We start from the raw sequence: 13,251 nt of genomic DNA on the forward strand, positions 1-13,251 counted from the left end.
AATTTTCGATTTTCTAAATCTGACTGAATTGAAAATTGGGCCAAATCCCATCTTAAAGTTCAGGAAAAGACTCACCCATTGATATGTCAACCATCCATTTTGGTCCAAGGGTGTGGATTTTACGGTCCTTCCTATTTAGGGTCTGTTTTTCGTTCTCGTCCCCAAAACTTCCAAAAACTTCGAAAATTTAACTCCGACCTTTGCGGCTTTTAATAGAAGCGATCATTACCTTTCCAACGCATGTCTAATTTTGAAAATCGGTTATACCGTTCAAAAGTTACCGAGCTCAGAAATATGAGTCAATTTTTATTTAAAAAAGGGAAAATGTTTGTGTATGTGTATGCATGTATGTATATATGTGTGTGGAAAAGTTAAACCGATCTGAATTTTTTTTCTGTGTTTGAAGAGGGGGTGAGGGCCGATTCAGAACCGATGTAGTTTGTGAGTTTTGACTACACAGTATAGCCGAAAAAGTGAAAAACTAAACTTTGAAAATTTTGGTTTTTCGACAATTACTCAAAATTTCAACCTACGAATTACGCCAATAACTGAGCGTTTGTAGAAGAACTCTAGACGAATCTAACGGTGTATACCTTATATCCGGGAAAATTCGAATTTTTAAGTTATAGGCTTCATAAGTATGATTAAATCTATTTCTTATGGGAAAACGGGTTTTCAAGCTCAATAATTCCTGTAATAGCTTCAGTTATCATACTTGACCTTAGATGCATAAGATACTACTTGTCAATACGTTTCAAACTCATGTTTAGTGAACAAAATCGGTTAAGCCGTTTAGAAGTTATTAAGCTACAAAAGTATAATCCAATTAACGATTATTCCCTAAATGGTTTATGTAGTTGTAGTTGTTACGACGCTAATTTGATCTGGCAACGGGCAATCCGAGTTCATTTACCGGCCATCCCAATATTTTTTTCAATCTGTTTCGAATAGAAAAAAAATCTAGTGTACATTCGATGGACACTAGATCATTTGGGAGATAATGCGACAAAGGCGACCATTTATAAAGCTTAGCGTGTAATCGAGAAACATTGCATTCAACTTTATACATTTAATTTATAAATAACTTTGAAAAACTCGTGATACAAGAATAAAAAACCGCTAAACGCCATAAAAATGAGTGGTGAAAATGTATTTTTAATTTGATGCAAAACAAAATTTTAGTTTTATTTTAAAAGATTTTTCCATAATATTTGCTAAATTTGAAGTAAACGCGCCACAAAATAGTTTCAAAATTCAAACTGTATCAAAGTTACTCTTTTGTGGCGCGTTTTACTTCAAATTGGGCAAATATTATGAAAAAATCTTTTAAAATCAAACTAGAATTTTGTTTTGCATCAGAATGAAAATACATTTTCGCGCCACGTAATATTCATATCAGATCTTTTGTAGCTGGAATATTGTATGCGCCACTCATTTTTACGGCGTTTAGCGGTTTTTTATTCTTGTGTATCCTCCTAGACATTCTAAGCTTCAATTACCTAGATCCTAGATGAACAAAATGCATTTTGGCCATTAGCGAGAGAAAAACAAATAGCACTATTTTGGACAAAATGCGATTCGTTTGTCTTGCAATGCTTTTTTACCATATAATATTATAACGACTTTATTTTGCATTTTGTGTGACAGATATGTCAACAAAAACTCCTCTTTTTGAAGTTATACTTCTTTAGGCGCGATTGAGAGTAAAATTTTTCATAAATCTGTTTAGTTGCTAATCTTTCAAATTATTTATCAGCGCAAAGAAGCCATTAAAATAATATATTAGTGTTTTTTAGTAAATGTATTATTTATTATAATTTTGTGTCTTTGGATTTGTCTTCCTTGGGAGTAAAATAATAAAACATCTATTTTTATATTTCACTTGTCACCGTGATGTGTAATTATGTATATCTGAAACGTCAGTAACATGCGCCTTGATGGTCTGGTTGGTAGAGCATTGGACCAGAGATCGAGAAATCGCGAGATTGCGGGTTCAAGTCCCGGACGATTCATCCTTTTTTTTATATATTTGGCATTGTTAAATTTTGGTTCATTTTTGGTAATTATTGTTAATTTTTTGGATTGTAACTGTTAAGTATATTTATTTCGTTGAAATTATATAATAGAAGTATAACTTCTTACGCGCGTACAAAGTACACACACATTACACATTCTTTTTTTATTCATGGCTTGAGCATTAAGCAGGAAGAGGTGTGGTAGAAATAAGTTCGGCGTTGACTGACTTTCTAAAAAAGACTGTTTTAAGAGAGGACAAAGTTTGTTGTTGCTTATAAATAGGGCACATTAATAATAAAAAAGTACATTTTTCATATTTTGTGTATTTTTTAACTTTATTAATAACGGAGTGGCGGTTTTTCTCATTTCCTGGAAAATGTAAAAAATGGACAAATACGATTTAAAAATCTGCCCCATATACAGAGTGGCTGAACCAAAACGAAGTCAATTTTTGATTAAAGGGGGCAGATTTTTCCAGTATTTTCGATTATTGTACTTTGACCCCTAAGCCAGGATAAGAATCACCCCAATCATAATGATAATCAAGTAAATACCACCTAAATAGATAGCAGCCCTTTCCATCTCTATTATATTTCATTAATATCGAAAAGTGATAGAACATTGGTTAAAATGGTTAAAATTGATAGTTTATCGCTGTTTGTTGATTTATTTACTACTTTCCAACATACTGATTTAGAAATACCCGAAAAGTAAACAACGATAATAATATAAGTCATTGTCCTTATCTTTAATCTAACTCAGGTTCTGAACCGGATTTTCTAGTCAGAAGGATTGAATATTGATAAATTATTTTGTTGTTATTATCTATATAGACATTAAATATGTATAAAGACGGTTTAACGTGTTTTTAAATATAAATTAAAATACTAATTTGGATTAGAAAAAAATTAGAGACTTTGATGTATTTTCCAAAGAAAAAAAGTGGTAAAATACAGTAGGCTGTACTGTAGGCCACAGCGAAGCAGTAAATTAAATAAAGTAATTTTTTTATTTATTTATTATTATTTTTAATTAATTCTACGACACTTGTCTACGTCGCACGCCTTCTCAATATCTATAAGTCCTAAATACACTCAGGTACAAAAAAATCGATCCACTTAAAAATTTGGTCAATTTGATGTCACGAATTGCCTAAAGCCGTTGTCCGATTTAAGTGATTTTTTTACCATGTTATAGCCTTATTCATTAACAATAGCGTTGTATTCTTTGCGTCACGATATAAGAAATTTGGCCTGACGCTGGTGGGTTGTCCCTACCGATTTAGTATCATAATAACAAACAACAAACCCTCCAGGAGCGGATTCGCTAAAATTAAGGGGAATGGAACAAAATGCAAGATTTTGACGCCTGTTAAAATTTTCAATGTGTTTTAAATGTAATCATTTTTTTCGAATCCTGAGAAAACTAATATGTAAGTATTTTTGAAAAATTTAAACGCAGAATGAAAAATTACTTTATTACCGAGAGCCGAAAGTCCCTTGGAATGAATTAAAAGTTTCTTTTGAATGAGATATTTGAAATTAAAAATCACACTAAATATTCTCTTAGTTTTTCAACCCTGTAACTTATTAAAATAAACATTATAGAAGTTTTCAGGGACTTTCGGCCCTCGGTAATAACGTAACGGCTTAAAGCCGAAAGTTTGTACCCATCCCCTTAAAAAAAGTTCAAGTCTTCAAGTAGATATAGTATTTTAATTGGATTGGAATAATAAATATAAATTTAAATATCATATCATTATATTTATTACGTATTTATATCTATGTAGTTATAGGTATATTATTATGTACAATGAAATAAGAGAAATGAACAAATTAAAGAAATTAAGGAAAATAATGATAATAACAGTAAAAGATTAAACGAGTGGTAGCAAAAATCAGAATTAAAAAATATAACATTATAAACAACAAGATAACATTATAAAAAATAACATAGAAAATAACATAGAAAAATAAAATTTGAAGTTTAGACGGAAAAAAATAAATACAAATTACAACTCTATGTCACTATCGCTGTCATCTTCACTAGAATCGTCATCATCTAATGTTATAATTATTGGTTTAATATGTGAGGTTAATGTTCTGTAATGGTCTTCCGTTTTTATAACATGTGAAACACAATTTTGCCACAGTGTTGGGGAAATATTTTTTATTTCTTCTACAACATGTGACACCGATTAGCTACTAAATTTGGGACAGCAGTTGTTTCGCCGTAAACTTTCCTTAAGTTGGCTCCAGATTAATTCAATGGGGTTGAAGACACAGTAGTAAGGAGGTAATCGCAATACATTATGACCATCACGTTTGGCTAATTCGTCTATAACAAACTGTTTCTCAAACACTTTTGTGTGAAGAACTTCCAACATTTCTTTTTTTGTATATGTTTCTTCAAAGTACAAATCATTGTCATACAAAAAATCAGATATTTGTTTTTTTGTCGAACCTACACCGGGGATTTTTTCAATTTGTTCGCTGTGATATGTCGCGTTATCCATTACAATGACACTTTTTGGAGGCAAATTTGGCAACACCTTCTTTTCAAACCATTCCTTAAACAAGCTACTCGTCATATTTTCATGGTAATCCAGCTTTGAATCTTTATTGTTTTTTGCCGATAGTAAAAAACTTTCCCCTCCAAGCCAGCCATACTCCAAGCAAGCCATACATAATTATGTGTAAAGCTATAGAATAATAATTAGAGGTATATCTTATCTTTAACGAATGCACTTGCTAATGATTCTTCAATTTTTTTATTTAAAGATAGAAAGCTTCATTATCGGAAGTCCATTTTGTTTAAAGTGAAAACGATATAAAACAGATTATAATCTAACTCCATAAAATTCACGTAATGAGCGCATTGGACATAAAAATTGGCAGGTAACGACTCAGTTCTGTAAATAATATAAAGTCCGGCCCTAGTAAGCTGTTCCAATACTATTGCCACCCGTCGCAAAGATAATTGAGGGATTAGTAACATCAACTATTTATTATGATACTAACTAAATCGGTAGGGACAACCCACCAGCGTCAGGCCAAATTTCTTATATCGTGACGCAAATAATAATAATATTGTTGTTAGACAGGTAGACTGTCATTGTATACTGGGTGTACGAATCAAACTGTTTTCTTCTCAAAGTTCGCATCACGCTGTGGACTATTCTAGCATTTATAAAGTATACTGAAATTAAAAACCAACTATAGCCTCAGGTCTTCTTAACATTCTGTTTTTAGATTCATTCGCATATGTTGGATAATAAAAAAGTTAGGTCCTTTAACAACTCGTTAGGCTAGAATGACAGGGTTCCAACTAACCACAACCTAGTTTTGAGAAAACAGTCCCCAAAGTTTAACCTTGACACCACACAAGTGTTTTTGATATATTGTTTGATTTTTGTGTACACACTTCTTAGTTATATACATAGAAAGGTTTTGGCTGGTAAAAAAGAAAAAAATGCTCCTTAGTAAGAAATTTACAATTTTTTTTGTTTACAGTTGGAACCTTGTCACTTTTTAAACTTGACATTTTATGTGTGACAAGGTTCTATGTGGTAGGTGGAACCTTCTCATACCAAAGTAAATGATTTATTTAGTCTGATCCATAGGTATAGTTAATAGGATTCTGAAGTAATTACACTAGTATAAATTTCAATTACTATGACTTTATTTTAAAGAAAGGTACAGTAAGTGTTTTTGACCTATATCAACATTTTCACAGCTTTAATAATGTGGTGTAGAACGCTTTGTCTTGCAAGGGCATAAACTTTAACATTGACTTGATATCCTTTATTTTTTCCGCTGAGAGTGTTGCCTTGGAGTTCACTAGGTGTTTGGGTTTTATCAATTTCCAGATTGGTGCGTTTTCTTCGGCTTCTCTTTGCTTGCTTTTTTGTGTCACTCTTCCTTTCTTGGACGCCGATACAGCAAACCTCAAGATTACGGTCACTGCATTCTCTTCCAAAAAAGAGGTTTTGAATGAGATCAAATGCAGGGATTGTGTGAATTCTAAAACTGAAACTTGGAAGAATGGGAACAACTGAAAGTTTAATACTTAAGAGGATGAAATACGTCGATACATACTTAGCTTAACAGGCACAACATTTTCCTCCCTACACTTTTCGGTGTTAAGTTTGTACATTTTAGCTAAATTGAGGTTTGAATCCAGATACTTTCTTTGTGTTGTGGCCCTACAGTAATGAGACTCAACATTGGGAAAAGATTTTATGTGATTTCTCACAGTTTCTTTTATTTCTTCATTGAGGCGTCTTGAACTTTGGGCACTTTTACCCCTACCATCCGGCTTGGGTGTATTGGTGACCTCATCTTTGTTATTATGAACCGTATAGACAGGTTTTTGTGAGATGCTTAGTGTTCCTAAGTAAAATTTTTGCAGACTTGTACCTTTTGGTTACCAACATTAAAGAAGTACCTAAAAGTGAATTTTTTGTATGATTTTCTGTTCCTATCTTTAGGTCTTTCTGTCTGATGTTTTGTGGTTGTACCCAAGATATATTGATGTTTTCCATTTTGATTCATGCCATAAAACGCCTTAAACAAAGCTTTTCTTTCATTTTCACTAACAGATACCCCACATTTAAATTTACAGTCATTTAAACAGTCCTTCAAACTTTTAACTTCTTTAGCGGGCACTACAACTCCTCTACGACTCACATAAGATTCCCCTTTTTGATGGCTGATATAACGTTTCTGGCTTTTCCAAGAAGAAACATCCCTTTTTCTTCTCTTAACAGGAGGAGGTTTAGTGTTTGTTACCTGATCAATAATAAATTCTTCCCCAACCGGATTTATAGGCAAATGGACCTCATCATTTGAATATTTGAAGTAGTTTAGTGAGCGCCAGCGGTTGAAGTTGATGGGAGATCAATGGGCATCAAGGCTGGTTTTGATTTGGTTGCCGTTGTTGAAATATCTGCAGGAACACGCTTCTTGGCTTTATTTCTGGGTCGCCTGCAAAATACCACTAGAATTAGCTGCTAAAATAGTATGACTATGACTATATACTAGTTTAAAAACATCAAATGAATCATTTGAAATACCATAAGTCTATTTACTCTCCAAATGGAAGTTTAAAAATTGATTATGTGCAATAGAACTTTTGAAAAGTAGGCTATTTAAAAAAACTAAACTAAAGCGATAAAACTTTAATGTTTTGAAACATGTGGATTTAAATAATAAATTATGGAATTTTTAACGTTATTTGTAATTTGATTTCATAAAAATGACTAGATTCCACGAAGTAAAGGTTTCAACGATAAAAAATATAGGTTAGCTTACCTGTCAGTAATTTCTTCATTTTAATCGCTTAAACTTTCTTATGATGGGGAGTAAGAATCACCAGAGTCCTCTAATTCTTCATCCTCACTTAATAACTCAGTAATAAGTCGTCGCAACTCATTTAGTACCGTCATTGTTATAAACAACAATAAAAACATAACCTCAATACTAGACAGTGAACATGAACAGCTGTTGCAGTTGAAACATGGTTGAAACATTGTCAAACGAATACATGCAAATCTTAATTATTGGTTGAGTGACAAGGTTTCATGTGTCACCTGAAACCATGTCATTCTAGTTTTGTTTTATTTATGTTCACAGATGGAACCTTGGCATTGTAATAAGTCAGAATTAAGTTGTTAGACAGCGCTGTTGTCAGAACAAAAGATAAACAAGATCAGTTGGAACCTTTTCACACTAATAACTCCAAATATGCGATTTTGTTAGTTGGAACCCTGTCATTCTAATCTAACGAACTGGCTATGTTCGTCATCAGTACAGGGTGTTTCTAGATAAGCGCGACAAACTTTAAGGGGTAATTTTACCTGAGAAAATAATGACAGTTTGCTTTATAATCATATGTCCGCAAACGCTTCGTTTCCGAGATACGGGATGTTCAATTTTTTTTTACAAACTGACGATTTATTTATTGCTTTAAAACCAGTTGAGATATGCAAATAAAATTTGGTGGGTTTTAAGACGTAGTTATAGAACATTTTTTGACATACAATTAATAATTTAATATTCACCCTTGGCGTGCATACGGGCAATATTGCTCTATAAAAGCTCTTAAAGCAATCGACTATCGAGACATCTGTTGCCATGTGTAACAAGTACACCTTTGTAAATAATTTAGAATATAATCTTGTTTTGAATTTGTTTCAATGTAAATTCAGCATATCAATAGGATCAACGTAGATTTGCCTGTCAAAACGACTAAAATGCTCACCTTGGAACACTGTGTATGTGTAATGCGACTAATATTAAAACAAATACAATGCAATAAAGATATGTACCTATTACAATCACATGCTACATAATTCGGTTTACTTTATGAATTGAAATATACGGTCAATGTCACTAGGTCGTACTCTTCAAATATGTTTAGAAAAAACTTTTAAATGTTATTAAATATCTTAATAACGAGTAAAATAAATCTTGATATCAAAAACATTGTATATTTGCACATGATTTAAGTATAGGCACTTCAAATACCCCAAATAGTAACTGAGTTATTTTAATATTTATCACATAAAATTTCAGGGTTACGATACATTTTATATTGTTTATTACAATTGTTGGGTAGCTTCCATGACAATTTGCCTATATAGTTCTGGATCTTGCGCGGCATGTAATAATTCATCTGCTGACAAACCAGTCCATTGACAAAGGTTTCGGAGCCATGAATATTAAAAAAAATAAAAACCTTATCTTGTAAAAGGTATATTTAAAATCCCTAAAAAGGTCTGTATCACAACAAAACGTTTTCGGAATCAATATTCCATCATCAGTGTAATCACAGGTTTACATGCTTTAAGCCACCAAAATGTACGGGTAAAAACCCTTAAATTGATATTAAACAGTTGGGGTTACATTATGTTATCTGATTTTAAAGGATGTTAAAAATATTTCCAGATTAACCCCTGGCAGCACATGACATCAACCATATTGGTTGGACATTTGTAGATAGGACCTTACATGGCATAGTTTAGGTGACAACTAATCTGGAAATATTTTTAACATCCTTTAAAATCAGATAACATAATGTAACCCCAACTGTTTAATATCAATTTAAGAGTTTTTACCCGTACATTTTGGTGGCTTAAAGCATGTAAACCTGTGATAACACTAATGATGGAATATTGATTCCGAAAACGTTTTGTTGTGATACAGCCCTTTTTAGGGATTTTAAATATACCTTTTACAAGATAAGGTTTTTATTTTTTGTGATTTATGGTATACAGCCAGTACAGGAATTTTTTCCTTGGGCAGTATCTGCAGGAAACTGCAGTATCCAGTATCTGCTAGCTCTCATTATATGCCCCAGATGCCACGTATTCAAGTTTTCTCTTTTTTATCATCTTCGTCAAGTTCGCCTTGCCCCATTCTGTTTAAGACTTTTATGTTTGAAATGCGTTAAACCCATGATATTTTATTTTGAGCATTCTACGATATGACCACATCTGGAAGGCTTCTAATTTGTTTAACATATTAACCTTCATGATCCAGGTTTCACATCCATATAGTAATACAGGATACACATATCATTTTAGGAACTTGATTCTTAGTTGTAAGTTCAGTTGAGAATTGCACAGTATAGATCTAAGTTTCATAAATGCCCCTCCTGCAATGTCTATACAAAGTTTAATTTCTTCATCAGAATTTAGCGTCTCGTTTATCCAACATCCTACGTATTTAAAATCGTTAACTTTTGTAATCAGCTCATTGTTGACAATTAGTTGCATAGGGCCAACGTCTTGTTTACTAACTACAAGTAACTTTTTCTTTGATGTAGGTATTTATGCCAAGTCCGTTATTCGAGCATTCTCTTGTGACGCAATCCATAAGGAATTGAAGATCTTCGATACTTTCAACCATGATCGCTGTGTCATTTCCATGTCTGATATTGTTAATAGTTTTTCCCCTAATTCGAACTTCACATTGCCTTCCCAAGGATTCGTTAAATATTATTTCCGAGTACACGTTAAACAAATTTGGGGATAATACGTAACCTTGTCTGACACCTCTTTGAATTAATATGTTGTCTATTAATTTGCCGTCTAAGAGAATAGAAGCTTTTTGATTTCAATATAGATATTGTAACAGTCTCAGATTTTTATCATCTATTCCAATCATTTTTAGATGCTCAAATAGCCCATCATGTTGGACCCTATCAAACGCCTTTTCAAAATCTATAAGGCAGACGTCAATTGTTTTCTGTACGCCGATTTACCTAATGATAAATACATAATATCGTTTGACAGGTCTTAATTTTTGAAACAAAATGACCGGAAAGATCCCTAAAAGAAAAGATCCATAAAAAACCCTAAAAGGTTTAATAGGCAGATACGTTTGGCTAGCAGTCCATATATATTTTCCTCATCTTCTGGTTGTAATCCAGAGTTTATCCAGAGTAATGGAGTAAAGGTCGTTTCCAGCTGTTAGAGAAATATAATGTATAAACAGCAGAAATAAAAAGGAGAATAAGACTCGCATGGGTGACATTCGGAAAAATGAGTTATATCCTGATAAACAGAAATATGTTCAATACCTCCACACAAAAGTATATAGGGTGTCAATTTAAAAAGTTGCCACCCCTATAACTTGTTCCCTATAGAAAATTTAAAAATATACAAAAACACGTCAAATTTATTTGTGAGGTGGACATTTTATAGACCAGTTTTCAACTAAATTACACTAGCCCTCTAGCGGGGGCGGACACAACCTCCAAAATCTTTAATGGAAAGGGGGGTTGAGTGACACCTCATTTTAAAGGTCATTCGATTACCTTTTCAAAAATACCACATACATTATATTTCTTTTCAATAATTTTATTTTTTTATAATTAATTTTAATAATTAAATATCGAGTTCAGAACTCCAAAATTTTTTTTGGAGTATTGAACTCAAAATTGAATTTTTTTTTGGGGTGTTGAAGTATTTAGAGTATTTTCTTGAGGTATTTTTGGAAAAATCAAGTAAAACCGTAAAGGTATTAAGTATCGAGTTCAGAACACCAAAATTTTTTAGAGTATTGAGTCCAAGATTTTTCCAAAAGTATTGAAAAGAAATATAAGGCATGTGGTATTTTTGAAAAGGTAATTTAATGACCTACAAAATGAGGTATCACTCAACCCCCCTTTCCATTAACGATTTTGGGGGTTGTGTCCGCCCCCGCTATAGGGTTGATGTAATTTAGTTGAAAACTGGTCTACAAAATGTCTCACAAATAAATTTGACGTGTTTTTGCATATTTTTAGATTTTCTGTAGGGACCAAATTATAGGGGGTGGCAACTTTTTAAATTGACACACTGTATAATAAATGTGGAATGTGGATCAATGTGGATCACAAATGAAAATATGGAAAAGATGACCAAGACTCAAAGGGCAATGGAAAGGCAGATGCTGGGTATCAAGCTAAGTGATAAAAAAAAATACATGGATCAGAAATAAAACCAAAGTAAAAGACGTAAACAAACATGCAGCTACTCTCAAATGAAAATTTGCAGGACACAACAGCAGACAAAGAGACGGAAGATGGAATGAAGCAACCCACTGGAGACCTTGGGACCATAAAAGAGAAAAGGGCAGACCACAGATGAGATGGTCGGATGACCTAAAAAGATACGCAGGGACCAGATGGACAGGATTAGCACTGAACCGAGAAGAGTGTATAGCGATACGCTTTAATTACTATTTTTAATAATAATGCTAAATTTTTAATAACTTTTCTCAAAACGAAATAACATTTAATATACAAATCATATGCTAACAAGGGCCGTTAAGGAAATGTGTCCCTAAGCAGATTGTATAAAATTAATGTTTTTTTCAAGGAAACACTAATAGATTCCGAGGCAGATTGCCACGCTCTTTATGTCAACTTCTTAAAATACAGAAAGGTTCTCAACTTTTAAAACGCCAGATGTAGTAATTTATTTCCTTTTCTAGCCATATTGTAGAAACACAAACATATTAGCGTTTGTGGTTTTTTTTCAGTCACAGTCAGTATCGACACAGCAGGCGAACGATTGAGTCACGCCCCAGCGGGCGTCGGGATAGACGCGGTACGTCAACAACACATCCTTTTGAGATATAAGCAAAACACGTCTTTTTTATCGATACAAATAAATATATTATTGTTCATTATTTACACTTATTTTTAATTGATTCCGTAACCTACCATCGGAACAAGTGGAAAAATAATGGGGAGGCCTACGTTCAACTTTTGACAAATGAAGGGAGATAGATAGATACATAGATAGAGAAATATATTTACCTTTTTGTTATCAGTGCGTGCACAATGTTATTCGTTTTTGTAAGTGGTACTTATATGTTGTTATGGTCGTTGCAATCTTCTGGTAGCCTTCAAAGGGTGCAACTGTGGATTCTAATGGTGATAATTCTTTCAGGCATTTTGCAGTTGATGTATATTTTAGGTCACTTAGCATTTTTTGCTGCTTTATCAAATTATGCTTTTTTCTCCAATTTTTTGTGTAATGGCTTCAGAATAGAAGTCCTTGTTAGGTTTATTGTTGGGTGATGAGGTGGATTCCCAGCACGTTTTGTGTATACATGTGGCAACAAATTGGATAATAGCAAATATAACTTCAATTTATTATTATGGAGACTGAACAAAAAATTGGTGGTAGGAATACATAGAGGAATTATTTCAATATCAGAGACAAGTGACTTCCGCTATGAACATCCTAGATTACTAAAGCAGGGGTTATTCATGCAATAATATCGATGAAAACCGATAAATCTCTTGGAGGGGTTGAAGGAGTGTGGGAAGAAAACCAATACCTTGGCTGAAAACCTGAGAGACAACAGTTGTCATTCAAAACATCTCATTAGAATATATTGACCAGCCTCGATAATTTTCCCTGGGCACAAAATCATTCTCGAGTAGTAAATTTTACTCACTCCTCGCATAAATAACTCTTTTGTCACTGCGTCAATTCATGTATGTTTATATTTTATTTACAATCAAGTTCATTTTGTCGTAATAAAGATAACCGCAAAATGACCCATGACACTTTTCGACATTTGTACTCCTTTTACAGTTAGTTTTATTTTTATAAAACGGTAACAACGTACTTATATATTGTAACTACGAGTACATAACTTTTTTAGCTGTAAATTCCAGTAAATAGATAACAGAATTTTTGTATGCATCAAAGTTGTGTGAAGTAGTGCAAGTAAG

General features: G+C 32.8%; 1 protein-coding gene and 1 long non-coding RNA gene across 3 annotated transcripts in view; one reads left to right on the forward strand and one right to left on the reverse strand.

Moving 5' to 3' along the window:
• The window catches only part of LOC114329662 (NAD(P) transhydrogenase, mitochondrial), a 95,600-nt gene that overhangs the window by 17,041 nt on the left and 65,308 nt on the right, over positions 1–13,251 (forward strand). The window contains exon 1 of one of the 2 annotated variants that reach the window (XM_050647347.1): positions 13,118–13,246. The exons of the other annotated variant lie outside the window; for it this stretch is intronic. The gene's annotated coding sequence lies outside the window, so the exon portion shown is untranslated. Of the gene's footprint in view, positions 1–13,117; positions 13,247–13,251 lie in introns of those variants that run through there. 2 annotated transcript variants of the gene reach the window in all.
• LOC126882406 (uncharacterized) lies at positions 5,676–7,845 on the reverse strand. The gene is made up of 2 exons (XR_007697328.1): positions 7,329–7,845; positions 5,676–7,001 (listed from the first exon to the last, which is right to left on the reverse strand). It is a non-coding gene; the product is annotated as an uncharacterized LOC126882406 (long non-coding RNA).

This window comes from Diabrotica virgifera, chromosome 3 (genome assembly GCF_917563875.1).
Source record: "Diabrotica virgifera virgifera chromosome 3, PGI_DIABVI_V3a".
Classification (NCBI taxonomy): Eukaryota; Metazoa; Arthropoda; class Insecta; order Coleoptera; family Chrysomelidae; genus Diabrotica; species Diabrotica virgifera.